The sequence below is a fragment of the Balaenoptera physalus genome (genome assembly GCF_965194825.1).
Source record: "Balaenoptera physalus genome assembly, chromosome: 3".
NCBI classification, from domain to species: Eukaryota; Metazoa; Chordata; class Mammalia; order Artiodactyla; family Balaenopteridae; genus Balaenoptera; species Balaenoptera physalus.
In genome coordinates, this window is record NC_138890.1 from 103,304,020 (window position 1) to 103,328,948 (window position 24,929).

At 35.0% G+C, this 24,929-nt stretch overlaps 2 long non-coding RNA genes and 1 pseudogene across 5 annotated transcripts in view; all 3 read left to right on the forward strand.

Moving 5' to 3' along the window:
- Positions 1-24,929, forward strand: part of LOC309659064 — a 1,106,759-nt gene that overhangs the window by 683,786 nt on the left and 398,044 nt on the right. The gene's annotated exons all lie outside the window — the stretch shown is intronic.
- Positions 1-24,929, forward strand: part of LOC309658935 (coiled-coil domain-containing protein 6 pseudogene) — a 583,785-nt pseudogene that overhangs the window by 406,567 nt on the left and 152,289 nt on the right. The window lies entirely within an intron of this gene.
- Positions 1-24,929, forward strand: part of LOC309659008 — a 637,438-nt gene that overhangs the window by 328,584 nt on the left and 283,925 nt on the right. The window lies entirely within an intron of this gene.

Genomic DNA, 24,929 nt, shown 5'->3' on the forward strand with positions numbered 1-24,929 from the left:
CAGAAGCCCAGGTGATTGGTTTCTGCAGTTGGAGAGGAAGCAGTCTTGTAGGACTGAGTTCTTAATGGGATCTGATGTTATCTTCAGGTAAATAGTGTCAGGATTGAGTTGAATTGTAGGACATCCAACTGGTGTCAGAAAATTGCTTGGTGATGTAGGAGAACCCATACACATTGTAATTTGGAGTCAGAATATTACTGACGTACATCTTTAGACATTCTGCTAGTGAGGGTCAGTTAGCTATAATTCATTTTAGACTTAGCAGTTATGTTATTCATGGATTTTGAAAAATCCTTAGCTCTAGCCCTTCATGCCTCCTCTTCTCATTCTGGCAATCTCATTTGGTATATGGAAGATCATCTCACTGTATTCTCTGTATTTTTCACATTTTTCATCTCCTTGTCTTTCTGTGCTACATTCCAAATAATTTCTTTAGATCATCTTCCAGTTTATCTACACTCATTTTTTCCAATGTATTGCTAATATATGTATCTGATATCAAATATCAATTAAAATAATTTCGCTTCTACAGGTTCTGTTAGTTTTTATTCAAGTCTGCACGGTTAGTGTTTTATCAGAGGGGTGGGTTATGAATAGGGAAGGAAAATTTCACGAGGAAGTTGGTACTTAAACTGGACCTTGAAGAATGGATAGGATATTTGTTTCTCAATTTGAAAAAAAAAACAATATGTAATAAAGTTGACAGAATTAAACACACATCTCCCTTTTCCCTAAACTTAATGATTGTTAATATGTTACCACATTTGCATACTTACATTGCTTGCTCTATACACACACATGCAAGCATACACATAGACTCACACGTATTTTTTTTATAATTTGAAGTTTACAGCATCTCATTTTACTTCTCAATAAGTCAGCATATATCTCTCAAGAAATCCAAAAAATTAACATTAGTATAATACTATCTTATTTAAAATCAATATTCAGGATTTTCAAATTATATCCAAATTGTAAATTATAAACTTTTAATCAAAGATCTAGTCAAGGATCATGCATTATATTTGGTTGTCATTTCTCTTTAGTATCTTTAACCTAGAAACAGTACTTCTCAGTGGGGGCAGTTTTGCCCTCTGAGACGTTTGACAACGTTCATAGATGTGTTTGGTTGTCCAAGTTTGTGGGAGGTGGGGAGAGAACTATTGGCATACAGTGGGTGGAGAATGGAGATGCTACTAAACAGCTACGATGTACAGGGTAATATCCCACAAGGAAGAATTATCCAACCCCAAATGTCAATAGTGTTGAGGCTGAGGTACTCCGATCCAGAACTGTACCTTTTATCTTTTTTTTTTCCTTTCATAGCATTGATATTTTTGAAGCATCAAATACAGTTGTCTTGTAGAATGTTGAACAATCTGGCTTTTTCTGATTATTTCCTCACGACTCAATTTAATTTAAACATTTTGGCAAGAATATCATGTAGTGATACACGCCTTGTCATTTTTATAGTCTCTTGTTCTTCATTATTCTTCCAGTATCTTGCTTAATTTCTTTAATTATATTAAATGCCTTCTTATCCCATGATTTGTCATTATTTAGGTCTGAAGTCTTTTATGGAATTTCTTGGTTTTGTTTACTTGTTTCAGCTGATTCTCAATTATATAGTGGTTTATTATTTACAAGTTTTGGGGTTTGGGGGGGTAATATTTGATTATAAATGCATGTCCTTTGCTTTCTTACCTATGGGAACTCTGGCACCAGATTTAAAGAGATTTTTCCTTTTTTTAATTTTCAGGAAGTATTTAAATTTCTACTTTATTTTTCTTGCCAAATAGTTAATACGAATCATGAACCCAAACTCATGTGACTGCTTAGAATTTCTCTTGGAAGACTGGCAAGTATTTCTACCATTTCCTTCTTTTTGGCAGGTTTTTAACTAGTTGATTTACTGGGGTTGTTGCCCTTCTGTAGTCTAGTGTTATGCTGTATTTCCCAAGTTTTTCTTTATCTCTTGCTATAGCTCCAAACCTGATTTCTGTGCTTGTGTGGACACAGATGCTAGGTTGATGGAGATTGGCATATTCTCCAGGGCAAACACCATTACTCTTTACCTCCCTGGTTTTGGGCTTTCTTGTTGCCTTTGGCCCCCAACCACTTTCTTTATTGTTCTGACAGCTCCTCCGTGCATTTAGAAATATCTTTTCTCTAACCAGCAGTTTGTTTCCTTCCCTCCCCCTTGAAAATTTCTTGAATACACTTCCACATTTTGTTAGAAACAGAAGTCTTTTAATTCAATCTTTAACATTAAATAGTCATTCCAAATCTTCCAGTTTGGACTTTTCATGCAAATGAATGGTATTCTAAGCAGTACACAGGAATAGATCTCTCTTCTATTGTAAAACTGTGCAGAAGAAACTACCAAAGTGGGAACTGACATCACCATCTTTAGTTTTTCCCATTGGCTATTATTTACCACCAAATCAGGATCAAAATTTACCTCTCTATCCATGTTGACTAAACTCTAGCTGTAGGATAAATTGCTCTTATTTCTGCTTCCTAATTGATGGCTTATATATGTCATACCACACCATCTCTTTTCCTCCTCTGGTGTGCCATTTACAGCTGGATGCCCACATATGTTCTTTTGCTGTCTGAAACTTTTTGAAAAGAGGCAGATATAATTAAAATTTTTGTGGAAAAAAATAACCTAGACATATAGCTAGATATTTTTCAAGTCATTAAATGGTAATGATGTTACATTTAATTTGTTCTCTAAATATGTATTGAGTTCCTTCCTGTGACAAGCATAATATCAGAAAGTTGGGGATATAGCAGTGAACAAAACAGACATTGCTTTCATTTAGTATGATATTCTCAAAGTCTATCTATGTTGCTGCAAATGGCAATATTTCATTTTTTATGGCTGAATAATATTCCATTGTGTATATATACCACACCTTCTTTATCCATTCATCTGTTGATGGACACTTAGGTTGCTTCCATGTTTTGGATATTATAATAGTGCTGCTATGAACATTGGGGTGCATGTATCTTTCGAATTAGAGTTTCTGTCTTTTCAGCACATATGCCCAAGAGTGAGATCACTGGATCTTTTCAGCACATATGCCCAGGAGTAGCTCTATTTTTTGTTTAAGGAACCTCTATACTGTTTTCAATAGGGGCTGCACCAATTTACATTCCCACCAACAGTGCAGAAGTGTTCCTTTTCCTTCACACCCTCTCCAGAACTTATTTATAGACTTTTTGGGGTTTTTTAAAGTTATTTTATTTATGTATTTATTTTTGGCTACATTGGGTCTTCGCTGCTGCACATGGGCTTTCTCTAGTTGCGGCAAGCGGGGACTACTCTTCGTTGCGGTGTGCGGACTTCTCATTGCATTTGCTTCTCCTGTGGTGGAGTATGGGCTGCAGGTGCACGGGCTTCAGTAGTTGTGGCACACGGGCTCAGCAGTTGTGGTTCACAGGCTCTAGAACACAGGCTCAGTAGTTGTGACACATAGGCTTAGCTGCTCTGTGGCATGTGAGATCTTCCTGGACCAGGGCTCGAACCCATTTCCCCTGCATTGGCAGGTGGACTCTCAACCACTGCACCACCAGGGAAGTCCCTAGACTTTTCATAATAGCAGTTCTTACCAGTGTGAGGTGATACCTCATTGTGGTTTTGATTTGAGTTTCTCTAATAATAAGCAATGTTGAGCATAAACACTGAGCACATTTTCATGAGCCTCTTGGCCATTTGTATGTCTTTGGAGAAATGTCTATTTAGGTCTTCTGACCATTTTTTGATTGGGTTGTTTTTTTGATATTAAGTTATATGAGCTATTTGTATATTTTGTAGATTAAGCCCTTATCAGTTGCATTGTTTGCAAGTATTTTCTCCCAGTCCGTAGGTTGTCTTTTCATTTTGTTTATGATTTCCTTTGCTCTGCAAAAGCTTTTAAGTTTGATTAGGTCCCATTTTTTAATTTTTACCTTTACTTTTGCCTGGGAGACTGATCTAAGAAAATGGTGCTACAATTTGTGTCAGAAAGTTTGCCTATGTTCTCTTCTAGGAATTTTAAGGTGTCATGTCTTATATTTAGGTTGTTAAACCCATTTTGAATTTATTTTTGCATATGGTGTCAGTAAGTGTTACCATACTAAGTGAAGTAAGACAGACAAAGACAAACATTATATCACTTATATGTGGAATCTAAAAAATAAAACAAATGAATTTATTAACAAAACAGAAGCACACTGATAGAGAAAATGAAGTTGTGATTACCAAAGGGGAAAGTGGGGGAGAGATAAATTAGGAGTATGGGATTAATAGGAAATTATATTCAGTATCTTGTAATAACCTATAATAACCCGAATCACTTTGCTGTACATTGAAACTAACACATTATTGTAAATCAACTATACTTCAATAAAAAATAAGCCACTATAAACATAAAAAAAAAAACCCATCAAAAACCAGACATTGCCTGATTTTGTGACATCTGAACAGTTTGAGGATGCAGATATTAAACAAAGCTTTTTATTACATGAATAATTAAAAACAATGATAGGTGTATATAGAAAAATAACAGATTTTTTATTGGAATAAATAAGTAATAAACTTTTCTGTGAAATATTTGAGTTGAAACCTACATAAAAGATACTATTTTAGTAATCAATGAAGAAAAAATATGTAAAAGTAGAGACGAAGGAAATACCTTAGTGGATATGAGGAGCTGAAAGATGGTATGGGATTGGACCTATGTCTTTTTTTTTTTTTTTTTTTTAAAGAAATTAAGTGTAGTGAGAGGACAAAGTCTACAGGTTTTTAATCTTATTCTAAAAGAAACAGAAAGCCCCAAAGGAGTCTTAGAAGCAGAACAGTTCACACTTTTACACTATTATTCTAACCATTCTTCACAAAACTGCATTGATGGGGAATGATAGTACAAGAGGACAAATTCAGTTAAGAAGCTGTTGTAGTAAACCAAACAAGAGATGAAAATGGCTTGAGACTGTGCTATGATCCTGAGGGTGGAAAGAAGAAGACTGGGCAAAATAGACTTTGAAGATAGAGTTAGTAATATTTTTGATAGATTAGATTAAAAGATGAAAAAAAACAAACCGCGATAGAACTTACAAAGACTGTGGGACAGTTTCAAAAGGTATAACATATGCATAATTGGGATACAAACATAGTAGATATTAATCTAACTATATCCATGATTGCTTTAAGTGTAATCATCTAAATGCATGAATTAAAGGCAGACACTGTCAAAGTAGATTAAAACAAAAAATATATTTTGTCTGCAGGAAACATATTTTAAATAAAATCATCCAAGAAAGGTTAAAAGTAAAGAAGCCCACTTAGAGAAACCCAAATTTGAGAGCAGGGACATAAAAGAACATTAGAGGAGACTGAAGCCTCGGCAGCTATAGGTACAATAACATCTAGCCAGATTAGCCTACTTCTCACAATAAAGGCATATTTATCTCAGTTCTTATTGTCCAACATGTATCCATCTTTCAACAACAACTTCAAAATCATAAGGAATTCTAAAGGCAAAAGCAAAAATAGTTTGAAGAGTCAGAGCAATCATCAGAACCAGTTCTGATATAACATAGGTCTTGGAAATACCAGAGAGAAAGTTTAAAATAACTATTATTAATATTTTAAGGGCTCTAATGGAAGGAATAAACAACATGGGAGAACAAATGGGTAATGTAAGCAGAGAGATGAAAGCTAGAATTAATCAAAAGGAAATACTTGCTATAAAAAAAACACGGTAACAGAAAAGAAGAATGCTTCTGATGGACTCATCAGTAGACTAGACATGGCTGAGTAAAAAATCTGTGACCTTAAAGATACACCAATAGAAACTTCCCAAACTGAAATTCAAAGAGACAAAAGAAAGAAAAAGGTAATAGAGAAAGATATACCATGGTAACATGACTTAAAAGAAAAATGAAGTAGCTATATTAATTCCAGGCAAAGTAGATGTCACAATAAGGAAAAGTATCTAGAATAAAGAGAAGCATTACATAATGATAAAGGGATTAATTCTCCGAGAAGATACAACAATCTTAACAGAAACTTAAAATAGAGCATGTATGCACATAGCAGCCAAATATATGAAACAAAAACTGATAGAGCTGAAAGGAGGATAGACAAATCAACTAATACAGTAGGCAACGTCAATCCCTCTGTCACTAATTAACAGATCCATTAGGCAGAAAATGAGTAAATACATAAATGACTCAACAGTATTATCAATCAACTTAATCTAATTGACATTTATTTCTGGACCTCTTTATCAAACAACAGCAGAAGTCATTTTCTCCTTATATTTACACAGAACGTTCACCAAGAATGTTCTGGGTCATAGAATATACCTTAACAAACCTAAAAGAATAGTAATCATGCAATGTATATTTATTCTCAGACCATAATGGAATTACACAATAAATTAATTAACAAAGATAATTGAGAAATCCCAAATAGTTGGAAAATAAATAACGTATTTCTAAACTGATGGATCAAAGATGTCTCAAGAGAAATTGAAAAATATTTTACACCACATGAAAATAAAAATATTCCATTAAATTTGTGGGATGCATTGAAAGCTTTCCTTTAAGGGAAAATAAATGCATATACTATAAAAGAGAAAAGATCTTAAGCTAGTGACCTAGCTTCCTCCTTAAGAAACTAGAGAAAGAAGAGAAAACTAAGACTGAACCAAGCAGAAGGACAGAAATAATCAAAATTAGAGGAGAAATCAATGAAATTGAAAACAGGAGAATTGAGAAAGTCAACAAAACCAAAAGCTGATTTTTGAAAAAAGAAAATGATTTAAGTGTCTGGCTTTGGCAGGTGATACAAATGAAGGTGATATTTGCTGATACAAAAAAGGAGCAGCAAATTTGGGAGATGGGTCAAAGTTATAGCATAGGACATGATTATATTTAAAAACAGGTTAGCTAAGAAGTAGGCAGATACTTGAGTGTAGGCTCAGGAGAAACTTTTGGCTGCAAACATAACGTTGGGACACACTGGAATACAGATGGTCTATAGAGTCATGGAAATGAATGAGTGAGGTGAATGGGTGAGGAAAGAAAGTTGACAATGCCTAGATATGTCAAATGGTGTTAAAATGTCCTGGCAACAACAAATAAAGAGTGAATTTTTTTTAGGCAACATAGAATCATTTTGTGGCCTCAGCAAGAGCAGAATTAGTGGAGCAGTACATGTGCAAAATGTCAAGTTGGCATAGAGAGGGTAGGAGACTTAAGGTGGGGAGGGAGGGCAAGGTGAGTAGATTATGCCTTTCAAAACTTACCTCAAGTGTAGCAAAGAGGTAAGTTGTAGCTGGAGGTTAATGTAGGGTCTGGATGGTTTCTTTGTCTCTTTAGAACTGCTCAGGCTCCTGAATGTCTATGGAGATGACACAGTAGGAAAGGGAAGTTTGAAGATGCAGGAGCAAGTTCCTGAGAAAGTGAGAGGGAGCTAGTTATCTGGCACAGGGAGAAGGAGAAACTGCCCTATAGTTAACACTGACTACGTGTCGGATGTTAAACTCAGGGCTTTATGTAGATTATTTAAGTTTATCTTCACAATAGTCCTCTGAGGTTGATATTTTCTCCATTTTATCATGAGAAATTCAATTTTAGAGTCATTAGAATTTAATTCAAACTTAGAGAGCTAGTAAGTGGTGGAGGCAGAATTCTAATTGGGTCTGATTGCAGCACCTATATAATATATAGATAGATATTTTAACTACTTCTGGTATTGCCTCTTATTTTCATATCTGCAACCACCCTGAATCTGCAACCAAATGAAATAATTATGATTTCCCTCTGATAGTAAAATACTGAGATCGAAGTAGAGCTATACCAGGAAAGAAGTTCCCAGTTCTGCAGTGTTTGGCTGTGAATCAAATAGATTAATGCACCCACAGTGTCTTGATACTTACTATTCTTTCTTGCCTCAAGTGCTTTTTCCTGGATACTTGTGTGATTGCTGCTTTCTTTTCCCTCAGATATAAATCTGAATACCACTTTTGTAGAGAACTTGAAGGAGAAGTGAATATCAGGGGGAATATTGAAAATGAGAATCATGGGCAAAGATTGGCAGGACCCACTTCCCAAACTTTTCAGAAAATAAACTCGTTCTAACCAACAGATAGTGAGAATTCAGACCCCATTGGCAAGTTCATTTTTCTTTGCTTTGTGATGCTAGGCAAGTTAATTAACCAGTCTGTGCCAGTTTCTTCACTATAAAATGGAGATAATAATAGAACTTCTTACGGGGGTTCTTATAAATATTAAACGAGCTAATCCATATAAAATGCTTTTAACAGTGCTTAGCACATAAGTGTTCTATATTGTTAGTTACCAATATTATTAAAGTCATCTCTACTGAGAGATGGGATACATTATCATGCTCTCTTATCATGATGATGCTAGAACACTTGCTCACTCTAATTAGTTCCCCTTTGTTTTGATTCCAGACTTACAAAGGAATTTCCCAATGATTATTTTGCTCCACTTTATATCTGCAGACATGAAAAGAATAATCTAGCCCCCTCTGCTTGGGATCTATGGCTGTTAGTTTCATTGTAAATTAACTAATATTCTTATGAAAGTAATCATATAAATCTGTCCATAAGAGGAAATTGTCTGGGCATACTGTCTAAACCGAGAATATTCTGGTTCCCTGTGTTGGTTATTTCTCAATTAATATGAGGCTTTATTCAAATCTTCATGAGCTTGGAAAATGTACCTTCATCCTGGAAATGTGCTTTGGAGGTATTGAGAAGAGTAGTTTGGACAGCAGATTGGTGACTTTCTGGATGATGAAAGTCACTGTCTTAGGAGAGAGTGGGCAGCCTTATTCCAGGCAGACAGCATATACCTCTGTATGCAGAGCTTTTCTCCCACTTGCATTTATAGAATCCACTGCTATTATCTTTGTGTTACAGATGGTGATGAGAGAAGCAAAGTCACTTGCCCAAGGTCACATAAACATGAGTAGCAGAGCCTTCGCTCAGACTCAGCTTTGATGGCAAAGTCTTCTCACTACATATATACTTGGTTCCAGTAATAGTAAATATAAGAATGATCAGAAAATTATCCATCTGAGGATAAAAAGAGTTATTTGAAATGTTTGCTTAATAATGAGAACTCTATAAAAAGGATTTTGTAAAATCAAAGGACTATTTAAATAATCATGCGATTATGCATATAATTACTGTCTTTCCCTCCCCCTACTCTCACTCACACACACACACACACACACACACACACATACACATACACACACACACACTCACACTCATGCCCTTATACAGATTTGCTAGTATATCGTTAGTTCTTTACGTTATTTTAAACTCAACAAACTGTGAGTTAATAGATTTAATTGCTGTGAAAGAAGAACATGTTTGGTGTAAATTAAAAAGACACTTCAGAAAATTGTTATTAATGTGGTGTGCAGGTTGGTTATAGTTTAGTTAGGCAATTGAGTAACTTGGTCATTGTAATGGTTTTTCCATTCCAACTGCAGCTGAAAAGTTTGGACATTAATAGCAGACTTGTTATAAGTCATAGCTTACCACAAACATAAGTAATGTGATTTGTAAATTCATTGACAAGATTGTAGAAGCTGAAGTAACACAATCATGTTGCTCTGTGGAGTGTCATTTGACTCTTTTTCTTTCTCTAAGCTTCTCGGCTTGGAGCAGTTCCTGAAGAAGAGTTTAACTACAGTCCAGCAAGTCTCTTAATTTTTGGGTGCCACCTATACTGCTGGGCTCCATGGACCAGGTCTCATGCTTGGTTCGGTTTCTGCAGCACCTTTATTAATGCTATAAGAATGAAAGTGAATGCTAACAAATCTACCCAAATATCACATATGGCTGAGAAAAATACAAGTAGACCAAAACGCAAGCCCAGAATTGTACCATAAAGAACAGTGCATATCAATAGCTACAGAAGGAAAGAACCATAAATAAATTCAAAAGACTGTGGAGGAACTGGGGAAGAGGCGATAGTGCCAAAGAAAAGCTTAAGGACAGTGATCTAAAAAAATATTCCCTCTCATGTGACTTGGTAATAAAGAAAAGCCAACATTATTAAGAGTGCTTACGTAAGATGGCAATCGTTAAAAATAAATTTGATGATTTTTTTCCTACAACATTTCTAAGATTCATTTTTTCCTTTTTATTCCTACTCTTCTGCTTCAGTTTTCCCTGCGCAGCCCGACTTCTGGTTTTCCTCGTTCTCTCCCATCACGGCTTTTGAGAAAAGTCTAGACCCACATCCAGAATAGTCTTTTACAAATATCACTATCATTAGATGATCATCTACTCTGGTCATTCCTTTATTTCCTCCTACTTGTGTCCTTAGGTTATACCATGTGCCTTCACAGCATTAAGACTGTTCTCAATTTTTTTCCACCTGGGTTTATTTGTCCTTCAGTCCTTTACTATAATCTCAAGCACAGCTTATTTTTTAACATTTTACTAGCTTTTCATAGTTTAAATGCTTAAGTAAATTCTTAAGTAGAATCTTCTACAATATAATATTGCATTCCATGTAGAGTTTTCACTGTGTAAGACTAGATTCTTGTCTCAAATACAGTTAACAAAGTTGAGTTATATTTAAATGTTAAAGAAAAAGCCCTACCTATCTGTGCTTAAGTAATAATGAAGAAATAATAAAGGAAGACAAAATGAAGATGATAGTAGTAGAAAGAACATTTTCAAATACAAGCTCTGTCATTGAGTTCTAAGACTTTGGGCAGATTTCTCAAATCTCTGTTCCTGAGTAGTAAAATGGAGTAAACAATATTGAATTTATACATATGATCACCTAGACCTATAGACATTTTTGCTTTATAGACAAACATTTCTGAGTAAAGCAAATATTTCTTACTGCTTTTCCAATTTCCATTGTCTTCTTCAGACTGTAGCTGTTTTCTATAATTCCATATTTCCCCATAAGAATTCTTCTGTTTATGAAGATTTTAATGAATGTTCTTTTAAGAGTGTTTTACTCTACTGAGAAGCAATAGGAAACTGTGAAATTAAGATGGCACAGATATAGAAGGAATAATAAATATAGTCTCTAAGATACAGCCTAAAAAACAACAAGCTCTATTTTCTACCATTATACCAATTAAATGACAAACACAATCACAGAAATACAGCACAGTAATTTTAGATCTTATTCTAAAAATGTGTACATTGTATCAAACCTATTCATAGTTGATAAGTTTTTAAAATATGCATTCCATAATACTACTAAATGGAATACATTGCACTGATAGAATGCCTTAAAAACATCTAACTTTTATCAATGTAAGCAAATGACAAGTGATTCTAGTCCTAATGTCAGTCTGCTAATCACCACAGCTAATCAGCCCTGGCATTCTCATGGTTCAGTGGGCAGCAATGGAGTAAATGGCCAGTCTTTGGCGTTAAGGAGTTAAATACTCCCTGGTCCAAACTTTGAAAAAGTTTTGCTCCATGCCCTTTTAGACAATGACTAGCTGTTAAGCTCAAAACTAATTAACATTTCAAAAACTAGTGTTAATCAGTATTAGGAAGACTCTAGGGAAACACTTCCCTGCAGAGACCCTTTTCTTCCTTTGCCTTAAAGCAATAACTTCTAAATTATTACTTTAATTTTAAGTTGTGTTTGGTACATAGTAAACAAACCTAAAAATCAGGAAGCCAAAAGAAATGGAATCAGAGGTTGTTTCCAAATCCTATTGCCCTGATTTTACTTGTTTATAGAAACCAACTCTAATATATGCAATAATCTTGTTCTCTAATATGGGTCCATAAACTCATAGAACGTATGAGTGGATACAACTTAATTCCCTACAGCATTACTCTCTTACTGCTGCTATCTGCAGATTTAGAAACAGCACTGATAGACTGTCCAGTTGTATGAGATTAAAGTAATCTGATTTAAAATTCTATATTTAGGTTTGGGAAGGGTCTTTGCAACCCAAATTCCTGCCCACTGCCTCATCTTACACCTGGAGGCACTGAAGCCCACGGTCACAGAAGTGGCTAGTGGCGGACATGCATTTAGAATACAGATGTTTTCAGTTCTGCTCTGTTCTTCTCACTGATGAGCACTTGATCAAGGGATAGTGATCATGTATTTAAAATTCCAGTTTCATTTAATTGGGATATGTAAGTAGCAATAAACCTCTACTTGCCCATGAACTTAAAAATGAAACATGTAAGATCTTTGGAGAGATTTTGTTTTTCTGTAGACACATTCAAGTAGGCAACATGCTTCCTTTTTGAGTGCGAATCTGTATGTCTTTTAATAGGTAGGTGGTGACACCTTGGATTACATATGGACTCAGGACTTCCTCGTTCTCCCGTATAATAACTGTGTATCCTTGTAGCTAAGGTCATCCTGCTAAGGTTTTCTTTTCTCATCTGCAAAAAGAAGATAATACTGCTTACCTCATGCTCACTGTGAGGCTGAAAAGAGATAGTATACATACCCTTGCCTGGTACATAGTAAGAGTTTAATAAAACACTAAAATAGATAAGGGAGTATTTAAATGATAAGGTCTGGACCAACTGAAAAAACCAGCTCATATCATGAAACTTTGAGGTACTACAAGATGCCCCTGAAACCATGGATGCATTTGTGGGGACAGTTTTTCCTTCTGATGTGGTTTTATCAAAGAAGCTGCATGTGACAATATAGATATGATGTGATGTGTTCCTTGTTACCTTGTCTTTAAAAATGAAATTAGTGGGTCCAGAGAGTTTATGGGAAAAATAATCTGAGAAAAGACCTCATACCTGTGAAGATTTCAAATAGTCGCGGTGAGAGCAATGGAAATAGTCACTGACAGTTTTTTGTTTTTTTTTTTTTTCAAGCTTACAGGCTGCATCTCACAAGCTGAGTAACAATTATAATCTTGAAGCCTAAAATGATTTGAGACTGTGGGGAAAGCAATACTGAAGATTCCTCTTTGGTTGGCACAATGTGCTCATCTTAAAGACTTTTGTGAATTGTCTCTGTTTCTGGCAGTCCAAGGCTCCGCATTGCTTTAATTGCAACCTTGAGAGTCTTGCAATGAATTTTGTACTTAATGACATCCAGTCCAGCAAATTTCCAAGAGCACTTGGTTCAGCCACCAAAGATGAAACACTGTTCCCCCCCAAATCGAACTCATTACTGACACAGGAAGGGCTCTTTGGATTTAAGTGTAACTAAGGAAAACTCATTCTCCTAACTCATTGTTTAAAAATATTTTGCCAGTAGCTTTAGTCCCAGTCATGAGAAGACAGAGGGGGAAAGAGGAGTGACACTGTCCTCTTTTCCTGAATTTTAGTAATTACAACAGGCAAAATAACAAAAATCGTAGGAAGATGGTGCTCTTTTGTCTTTGTATGGAGTGTTCCTTGAGGCTTGAAACCCATTGACCTTATCTGCCATTGAGTCTCCGGGGCCCCGCATGTGTGAGTGGCACACTGTAGGGACTCCACAAATAGTTATGGTTTCTCTTTACTCTCTTCTTTCATGCAGTCTAAGAGGTTGGAGGTAGATGTACCTCCACACACTTAATCACTGAAGTATCAGGAAAGACTGGGAATAAATGAAGATGCAAATCTTCCTAGTTGAAAAGTTTTACTTAATTCCAAAGTGTTGTTGCTATTGGGTCAACTTGCCTCCTGATGTTGAGGTAATCGGCAAAAGTTGGCTAAGAAAGGATTAGTTAGGAGCAAACTGGGTTGCGGAGAAAGTCTTATCACTATAAGAATTCAAGTATATTAACCTTTAGTATAAAGAAAGAATGGTCTGATTGTATACAATTTTGTGCAAATATAGAAAAAAATTCAAGGTGGATAAACTTTTTTTTTTTTTTTTTAAATGTGAGGATCCATTTATTTATTTATTTATTTATTTATGGCTGTGTTGGGTCTTCGTTTCTGTGTGATGGCTTTCTCTAGTTGCGGCGAGCGGGGGCCACTCTTCATCGCGGTGCGCGGGCCTCTCACTATCGCAGCCTCTCTTGTTGCGGAGCACAGGCTCCAGACGCGCAGGCTCAGTAATTGTGGCTCACGGGCCCAGTTGCTCCACGGCATGTGGGATCTTCCCAGACCAGGGCCCGAACCCGTGTCCCCTGCGTTGGCAGGCAGACTCTCAACCACTGCGCCACCAGGGAAGCCAAGGTGGATAAACTTTTCAAAAATAAAAAAACTATCTCAAATATCACCTTTGGGAGAAAGTAAATTGCAGGCATGTCTTAAGAATATATGGTATATATTATAATACCATGATAGGCTCTTAAAGAGCATAGTTTTACACGTACAGGAAAATAATGCATGTACCAGATGCTTAAGAATGATTATGTCAGTGGAAAAGATAATACTAAGGGAAGAGGGATTTTTCTCTTTCTATCAATACATTATTTATACCTGCAGTGCTTGAACTTTATTGTCAATAGGGTCATGGTGAAGGATGCCCGCTCTGAATTAACATTTATGGAGATCGAGCACTGTCTCCTCTGATTACTAGTTAGTATTTAATATCTGAATGCTTCCATTTCCTCAGCTGAAAAATTGTGATGACGATAATTTTCACTTTACAGAATAATTTTGAAGATTATATGGGATAAAAGATTGAAAAGTCATCCAGTGATAACCATAGGTGCAGTCAATAAATGTTAGTTATCATTGGTTGTATCATCATTGTTAATTATCAGCAAAAGCAAAAAACACTTTAAAAGACTAAAACTACACTTGAAAAGGATCTGAATGAAACATATTTTTAAAGTTACTTTGCGTAAAATGTTAGTTCTAATACCCTTGGAATGAGAGTTCCCTTGACCATCTTATCTAAGTACGTTCTTCTGTTTTCCATCATCCATGTTCATTTTCTTATTAGCATGTTATATTTTATCATTAACTATCTGTTCGTCTCCTACCTCCCTTGCAAGTATGTTAGCACTATGAGGGCAGTGATGACATGTCTTTAGCGTTGCACTGCAGTACAGCTCTGGATACCCAGTCCTAGCACAGTGACTGTTCATAGCTTACAGATAATTTATTTTGGGGTCAGTATTCTTGGCTTCACATGATATAAACCCAGTTCAAATTATACTAAAGTAGAATCTATCAGCTTGGCAACCAGACATGGAAAACTGTAGTGCCAAAGGCCTCATTATAGCCTAGATTCAAGGACTTCCCTGTGTCTATGCCTCTTCCTCTTTACATCTTTTCACCCCTTGAAGGCTTACTGGGTGGCAGAAGCCAGGGCTGCTTACCTATGCCAAGACAACAGTCTTATAATGTGTTATCCACAGGGAAATAGCAAGCTGCCCTGGAGAAAGATTGTTATTGGTCAAGACTGGGTCACATACATAAATCCTTGATGCGAGTGGTGTTGTACAGACTAGCAACCCTTGAACCCAGGGGAGTCAGTACTGTTACCAGAAGAGGAAAGGAATGCTGGAAAGAAAGGGGAAAGAACAGCTTTCTACTACAGACATAGAAACCATTAAGTCAATTCTCTTAACAGTTGACTATATAGTTTGAGATTTTTGAAAGCTACAGGTGCCTTTAAACTTTTTTTAAGGAATAAAACTTAAATGTAAATCTTGGGCCACTTTTCCATTACATAAACAAAAGCTTTGGTTGGTGAAGTGTGGATACTTTAATATAGTCACAAATTTAGGTCAAAGGAGACCAATGTCAACCATGGATATCACCAGCCCACTCCTCCATTGTGGTGGGAGAGTTGAATGGGGAAATAGAGAGGTAATTGTTGGGGACAAAGCTGCTGGAAATGTTTTCTATAAGTCTACCCTTGACATCCTTGTCATGGAAGCATGCAAGAAACAAACATATGAAAACGAGTTCATCCACAGCAATTTCTGGGAGAATATAAAACCCAATATTATATCAAAAATCTAACAATACAGAATGTTAAATACAGATTAGGTGCCAGTATATACTTCCAATTTAGAAAAATCAACTTAGGAAACCCTCTCTAAATCAAATAATGTTATCACTGAGCCATGTTTAAAAGAATTGGTGCAATATAAGTCTAATCTTTCTTTTCTTTAATTGTTTTTATTTTTTTATCCCCTGCTACTCTACATTCTGTGGGCATGAAATTAATGAGTCTGGGTGACTGGATTGAGAACTGGTGATATTTAGCTTCTGACATTTCTAGAAAAGTTATTTTTAGAATTAAGGATGGTTGCCTTTGAATATCTAATGTTCACATTGAAATTCCATTGGTCTTTGATCTTACAATATTATACAGAAATTTGTGTAGTTTTTTGGTACTTGATAACACAATATTGTCAAAAAATAGTTATAAAAGGGGAGGGATAGGCCTAGTGTTATTCCTTGACTCATGAATGGACATGCACAGGGTCGTTAACTGATGGAGGAGGCTCGTCTAGGAAAATCTTTGACTGCTTTGATAAATGCAGATGATGATTAAGTATGTGACATTGTTCCCATTTATTCAGGGCTGAATCAATCAGTGCCCCAAGTCAGCCTGATGCAGTGGGTTACTCTAGATGTGGTCTTCTGAATAAGACAGTGTTAAAATGAGGTCATGACCACTTTTCATGGTACTTTTTTTTGCTTGGCCACATTCCAGCTTCGCTAATTAAAGTCTGTCTTTCTAAGCCCCCTTTACAGTTTTAATTGGGTATGTTATTTCTCGTGAATTGTATGGAATTGTTATTCACTGTCATAAGCAGTGGCTGTATTTCACCAGAGAGGTGGTTGCATTTCATCATAGGGATCAAAGGAAGGGAAACGTGAATATAACTTTCTTGAGAGCACTTTGCGATGCTTTGAGCTCTTTGGAAGAAAGCTCTAAAAAGGAAAACAATGGTGTTCTTAAAATGTAAAGTATTGCTATTATAATTTTTGAAGGAAAACCTGGAGATTGAGAATGTGTTTTCTGGGTGAGGTCAGGAAAATTATTTTTACAGTTTCAGGGAAAGAACATAAATATGAAAATCACAAATTTAATTAAAAAAAAAACTTTGCTGTCATCTCTGAGAAGTCTCTATATTATGTGTAGGGAAAAGAGTTGCAACTTCTAAGCCATTCTGAGGAGACATTCTGTAGAATATACTAGTTTCTCAGTACTGAGAAGACTACAACTGCTCCTCAGTTTATATTAACTGAGGCTTTATTTACAGTTAATTTTCTCCCCCTTCTATATAGATTGACAGTCTGTATTGAGCAAATATACTCCTAGACAAATGATAAATTTTCACATCAAACTGAGCCTTTGTTTAGCCTATTTTTAGTTACCTTAATTGATTGGTTGAGTCACACCTCTTGGGGGGGGGTCGTCCCCACACACATACACATGAAATAAGAGTCTCTTTAGCACAATGGTTGCATGGAGGGAAGGAGGACAAAATAGCTTGTGCTACAGACATAATAACCGATAAAGTTATTGGCTATTTTCCCAGTATTTATATTTTTAGAATCAAATGAGTTTGGTTTAACAGAATAAAGTAGAGTACCTTAAAAGCAAGGGTAAAAAAGAAAAATACAAATAGATGAGATGGAAATGTGGTTTAAAAATTAATTCAAAGAGAGATTATATATTTGCTACAGATATAGTTCCAAGTTAGCTCTGCATTTCAATAATGAACACAAGAAAACTGAAAACACAAATTTAGCTGCATAGTTCCCCATGTCTCTAAGATAAAACACAAATTGCTCAAGAACAGAGAAATATTTCTCTTCCTAAAATCATTTGGTTCCCCCCTGACTTGAGATTCCCATGAAGAAAACAAGGTACAATTTAATCGCAGCCTCAAAAATGCCTTTACAGAAGACATAATTTTTCATAGGACTATTCACTACAAAGATCTTAAAAATAAATGCAAGTGTTGTACAAAAACACAATTCCAGTAGGAAAACTTTGGTCCTGGCTACCCAAGCAAACATAGATAACTTTGTTCCACACTTGTCTGACTACTAAGTCCACAATTTTCGCTTTCGAATACCGCACTGTGAAACATGGCAGCATCAACTCAGCATCATGCTGTTTACTCAGTAACATGAGAATGGTGTTGTATGACAGAGCTGTCCCACTATGTGAATTGTATGTGTGTTTATATATACAAACATTCACATGTATGTGCATATCCAATATAAAAATACCTCATAGGTTTCTATCTCTGCATCCTATTTTATTTTGCTTTGTTATACTTATCACTTAATACTACCTGAAAAAAATTGTATATGTGTCTCATGCCCACACACACACATACACACATTAATTATTAATTTCAGGAGCACAAAATTAGATTAACAATAATCCTTGGTTTTTAACACATTGCCATCTTTGGTCCTTGCATGGCCCTCATTTTTATTCATTCAGGATATAACGAATGCCCTTGAACCCAACATCCAACCCCTAGATCTAAAACATTAAAACCAACTTCCACTGATGTGCTCTTTCTCTCTCAATCCTTCTGCTTTCCTCAGAGGCACCTAGCCACTATCCTAAACTCTGTGTTTATCATTATCTTGCCTAAATACATACATACACACATATATGCTTGAACAACAATTTTTAATTGTTCCTAATTTTTAAGAAAGCCTTTATGCTGAATGTAATCTTCTGTGGCCCACTTCCTATGCTCAAGTACAGGCTAACCATGTTGTTACAGGTATCCATATTCGTTTCTTTCCTACACTGTTTAATAATTCACAGTGTAAATTTACCAATTTTTTCCTGTCTATAGTAGGTTCCAATTTTCTGCTATTCTTAACAGTATTTCTCTGAATATTTATATATATATATGTGTGTGTACATATATGTGTGTGTGTGTGTGTGTGTATATATATATATATATATATATATATATATATATATCTCCTTGTGCAAATGTGCAAAAGTTTCTCTTGAGTATGTACCTGAAATAGAATTACTGGGTCTTAGGTTATGTTTAACTTTACAAGGCAAAGCCAAAATGTCTTCCAGTTTACAGTCCTACCAGCTGTATTTAAGATATTCTTTCAGCCTACCACATCTCTAATAGGTATCATAAGACTTCTTAATTTTTACCAACAAATGAGTGTAAAATGGTATTTGATTTTGATGACATTTTATTATTTATTATTTGATAATTTATTATCTTTTTCTTCCACTAGAAAATAATTTTCACAAAGCCTGGTGCTTTCATCTTCTTTATTGTCTTATCCCCAGAACCTGATAGTATCTGGCACATAGACATTCTCAATGAATAATTTTTGAATGAATTATTATGAAATTATGCATAACATCATAATTGATCTTCGGTAACATTTATATATGAGAAAATACACACATAATTAGGGTACATAGTAAATTTCTAAAAATAAGTGTTTTTGGTGAAAGTAATTATAGTCTACTTTTTCAGGTTTATATTGAGATGCATATATATTGTTTTGACATATCTAGCCTGCTTGCTAAACTTTCTTTGTATATATTTCTTTTTTCAAATTTTTATTTTATATTGGAGTATATTTGATCAACCATGTTGCATTAGTTTCAGGTTGTGTATATTTCTGAACAGGAGAATTATGAGATCATTTAAATTAAAAACAGTGATATTGTTAAAAATTTGAGGAAAATTTCCAACTAATAGAGCCTCAAAGGTATCTAAAATCACTCGATCCATAGATAGATACATAGATAAATATCTGGAGATAGTAACAGGAAAGAAGATAATAGTTTATGTTTGGTTCTCCAAAGACCTAGAATAGCTGCTACTCATTACCATGTACTATTTTTAATATCAGCTTATATAATTATTTAAAGACATCTCTAAGTTTTATAGTACGATTTCTCATTAAGGCTGTAAGTTTATGTTGCGAGCATTTAATTATTAGAACTCTTACAAAATAATTTTCAGTTCCTTATCTATAAGTTTTGATTCCATTAACACAGAATGAAATGTGGCTAAATCAATTTTGGTGAGCTCTGAATGCAGATTCTCAAGGGCAATGATCTTCAAAGTGCGGTTTGAGGAACTGTGAGGGTCTCTCAGACCCTTTAGAGGGCTCACAAGGTCCTCTTTTCCAATTGTATATCTATGTGAGGCCAGATTTTTTTCATATACTTTATTTAAAGTAACATTGCAATAGGTTGGATGCTGAAGCAGATAAATTTTCCTATCTTCTGTAAGCCAGGCATTAAAAAGATTTGCAAAAGTACAAAGGGATTTCACTCTTCTCACTATTACTTCTTTTGGAAAATATAATTATTTCTATAAAACATATTTTGTTACTCTTTAATGAGTTTATTATTTTAAAATATTTTCAAAAATTTGTCAGTTTTAATTTCTAATACAGATAGGCATTGATAGACATTGATAGAAATAACCTTGATCGACATGGATAGAAATGACCTATCTAAACAAAAGCTCTTTGCAAGTCTCAATATTTTTTAACAATATAAATGAGTCCTAGTATGAAATGTTTGAGAACAGCCTCTCTTGGGGAATACATTTTCAATATATAACTATAGACATAAAAATTGTGCTTATCCTTAATAAAAAAGTCATTGACATATTCATTCATCAAACAGTTATGGTGCTCCTACTGTGTGTCAGGTGCATGACATGGTGCTAGGCTATTGGGATACAATGGTGAAAACTGAGTTTGTAATCCTTTCCCTTGCAGAGTACAACTGGCCTAAGCTGGCAATTATAAAGGAGTATAAGCTGTGGTTTCACATAAGAAGAGTTTTATTTTATCAACATTATTTAAATTATAATTATAATACTAATATTATGGAAAAACATAATTACTGACTAAAGTAGGATAGCATATGTTTTAAGCCATATTTATACTTCACTCATTTATATATATACACATATAAATTAAAAAAAAAACTCAGAGACATTGTGTTAAAAAGCAATCATTTAAATATAATACATTAAAATAAATAGAAGTGGAGAGCCACATAGTTATTTAAGAAATGAAATTTCAGAGGATTGCATGTCAACAATTAATACGCAAAAATAACCATTTTGATAAGAAGTTTAATGAATCCATTTTTCTCTAGTTATATGCAGAGTCAAATATACTATTACTACTTCAGTATTAATATTTTTGACTAATAACAGCTTAGTTCCTTAAATAAGGTATTCTTAAAAAATGTGATGACATTATGCCCTATCGTACTCACCTATTAATGAGTCAGAAAATACCTTTTTAGCCAAAAACAATCTAAAAATAAAGACATGTATAAAATATGTCTAAGATATTTCTGAATCTAGAAAACAAAGCACTGAATTAGAAGGAAAATAAACCACATGAAATGGAACACACTGATTGGAAAAATACTCATTTACTTTATTAATTGAAATCTACATACCAAACGTCATAAGCCTGGGCACAAGATTCCCATCATAGCATCTCATCAGAGCTATATTGCTGCAGATTCCTAAGAACACAATCTATAGTGAGGTGCATATTTGCTATAAATTGATGTGGTTTAGAATCCTGAGGTGAAACCAGTGGAGTCTGTAATGCTCACTCATTACCATCTGTTGCCATCTTGGAATTTACATGCTGTTTTGTATATTGATTTGGTATATTTTTACCCTATTGATATAGGTCTTACACCAAATGGCTCTCCTCATTCTGCTTAGCTATCCTCCTAGGGATTTTTAACTAGATGTAAAGGTGTAGGGCATTGTAATCCATAAGGTAATTATGATTATAATTTCTTTTATTACTGACATCCTTCACTCAGTAAGAGAGTGTAACCCCAGGCCCAACATTAATGCCCCTTAAATCATATCTCTACACCAAAGAGGAAAAACCTGCTGTCAACATTATGTCTAGGATGCTGAAGTATCGTTTTGTGCTTTTGAAACCATATTGGTAGCTTCATGCTATTTTATTACACACTTGGCTTTCTACTGTCTTCTTGTTCACTGTGGTGATTGGCGTGTTCCATGGTGCCCACCCCTTTCTATCTGGCCCAATATCTGAGCCAAGCACCATGGGCACCTATGGGGTGAACTTGGCAGCTGTGAGACCCAGATGCTGAGCTCCAGTATGTAATTTTCCAGCAACAGCATCTGGGTGTTTGGTTGGCCTTTTATCTGGCTTATGTTGTCTGTCATGGTGGGTGTAGAAAGCCTATGAAACTGGCAAGGGATTCATCTCCTCGTCTGCGGGCCTATCTTGTCCATACAGAGTGTCATTTCATCTTGATGCTCATTTGGTGATGAGTGAGATGAGGAACTGGAGTGAAATTCCCTGAAAGTCACCTACACACTTAACCTTTTCACATCTTTCCCTTCTGACTTCCCTTCCCAATCACAGCTATATATTTTCTACTTATTTCTATGGTCGTATGTTCACTCCTGTCCCCATTGTCACTGTGAATCAGAAAGTGTAATAATATGATTCGGTGGTTAGCACATGTGTGTAGAAGCCATTTCCCCATGACTGGACCCCTAGGACTCTACACTGCTTTCAGTGTCAGGTTCTAATTTTAGACCCCGACTATCAAAATACAGTTCCTATCTCGTATGCCATATTCATCGTTTGAATAAAAGAACAAGATTATTAAAGTTTAAATAGGGTTGGTCTTTTAATCAGAATATTAACACAAGATGGTTACGTCTCTTTAATACTCTACATCAGCAAATATCAAATACCTTTCCATTTTATGTCTCTTCAAAACAAGATCATATCATTTGAAAAAGATTGCATTTTTTTCTTTGACTCTTTCTTTCCTGGTTTTGATCTCAAGGAATATTTTTTTAACTTTGCCTTTTATTAAGGATTTGTACAATTACAGTTCATTGGGGAACACAAAATACATACAAATTTACATAGTTTTCTTTGTTTTTTAAACCAATAAATGAATAATAAAATCCCAAATATTAATCATCATAAGAAAATGTGGTAAATTTATTAAAGTCAGGTACTAAAATAACCATTATTAGCTTGTGAAATTTAGTTTTTATTTTTTATAATCTAACTTATGAGAGAAAAGAAATAATGTTAGGCACACAGTTTTCCTTAATGTGAAAACATAACTCCCTATATGGTAAGATATGTGACATCTTTCCTACTGACAAGTGCTTACAATCCTGTTCATTAATTTTATCACTAACATAAACTTTTAATATGCATATGCTCAGAATATAGGACTTCCAGGGCAGCTTAAAGTGACTGTAACCTTTAATTACTGTTCTTGTACTTGATTATAATAATATGATTGCAATTATTCAGTGATTTTAATACAAGCCTCAAGCTACATAACAATAATTCAAGTTCAGTGATTGGGAACATGTTTCTGTTTGGCTGTGAAGTGATGTCCTAAACCACAGTGATTCAAAGATCTGAGCTATAATTCTGTTCAGGTAATTAAAGTACATTTATATTGTCAGGTAAAATAACCTTATTTTGAAATAGATTGATTAACGCAAAAATTCCATATAAGTCAAAATAGATGATTATCATTCATTCTTTAAGAAAAGGTAGTAGAGCAAATTCTTATGCTTGGTTAACTTGACCTCTAGGACCATGTATCTAAAAATTGCAAATAGGGGTGAAGGAGGAGACAGCGTGGAGCCAACTAAAGGATGTATCAGTGATAGCCCATTAATGCTGCCCTAAATATTTCTATGGAATCATGGCACTTGAAAGGCTTATGCCAAATGCATAGGTATAATTTATTCTGTAGAAAAGTTTCTAGAAACACCAAACATCAAGAAAAGTATTTGGTACAGAAAGGATCTCAAAATATGGGAGGTAAGAGTAAGTGGCAAGGACAGAAACACACTTTTGTCTAACATTTTCAAGGAAGCTTCTCTAGAAAAGAACCAATCTATTACATACTACATCTGTGACAATAGGCTGACTTTTTATTTTGGTATTTGTTTCCTTTTTTAAATTAAAATTAACCAGCAGTAAACCTTGACTCTAAAACAAAAAATAAAGAACCTTAACTGACACTCCCAGACACTTAAACTCAATCTAATGGTAAAGTAGCAGTTCAAACATGAGAACTATACAGTGCCAGAAGAGGGATAGTAGTTTTAAGACATTATCTTGAACTAGAATGTCAGAATTACTGGACTGCCTGAAGGGGCAGAGGCAGACCCAATAGACTTCCTTGAAAAATGCATCCCTAAGGCTCTTCAACTCAATCTAACAAGCGACCCAGTTTTCTTCTAGAGGTGCTTCAGAATTGCAGGAAACAAAGGAGCAAGGAGACAAAGCATAATCCCGATTTTTCAAGTCCCCAAATGGAGAAATGAAGAATGAATTCTCTCTACGTGTGCCGAATGAGGTACACATTACAAAAGAAAACAGAAAAAACTCACAAAGTACTTTTTCTTTCTGACATTAAGCCCACATTCAGGTGAAGGACCAGGAAAATTTCATGCTGCCTGTATTATAATAGGTAAATTAGGGTAAAACATATATCTTTGGATTAAATATAGCATGGAAAGCCTGAGATCAGGTCAATAGAATAAGTGATCTCTTCAAGAGTAAATTCCCAGGGACAGCTCAGGAATTAAGGGAACATTTCTAAACAACTGACCATGATCAACTTCAAGTGATTTTTCACAGCAGAGGAGGGGTTTGGTATACGATCACCAGATTCAGTTGGTGATGTGTCTGAAGCACATTCCCAAGTGAATTCCTTTCCCGTCTCAGTATTTCTTTGAAGAATGTGCTTTACCAGACTTTATATTTTGGTCTCAGTGTCAAACCATCTCTATCTTTTTGCTAAAATAGAGACTTGTGGCATAGTATTTTACTATGAATTCTTCTTAGGGTTCTATGCCTTGGTCAGAGCAAAATACTAGTTTTCATTTTGAAGGCCATTTTCTTTAGCTACAGTTTGGGGAGTGGGGAAGTGGGATGGGAAACCTCAAGGTAGTGAAAAATACTCGTAAGTTTGAAAAATGTCAAAAAGCTTAA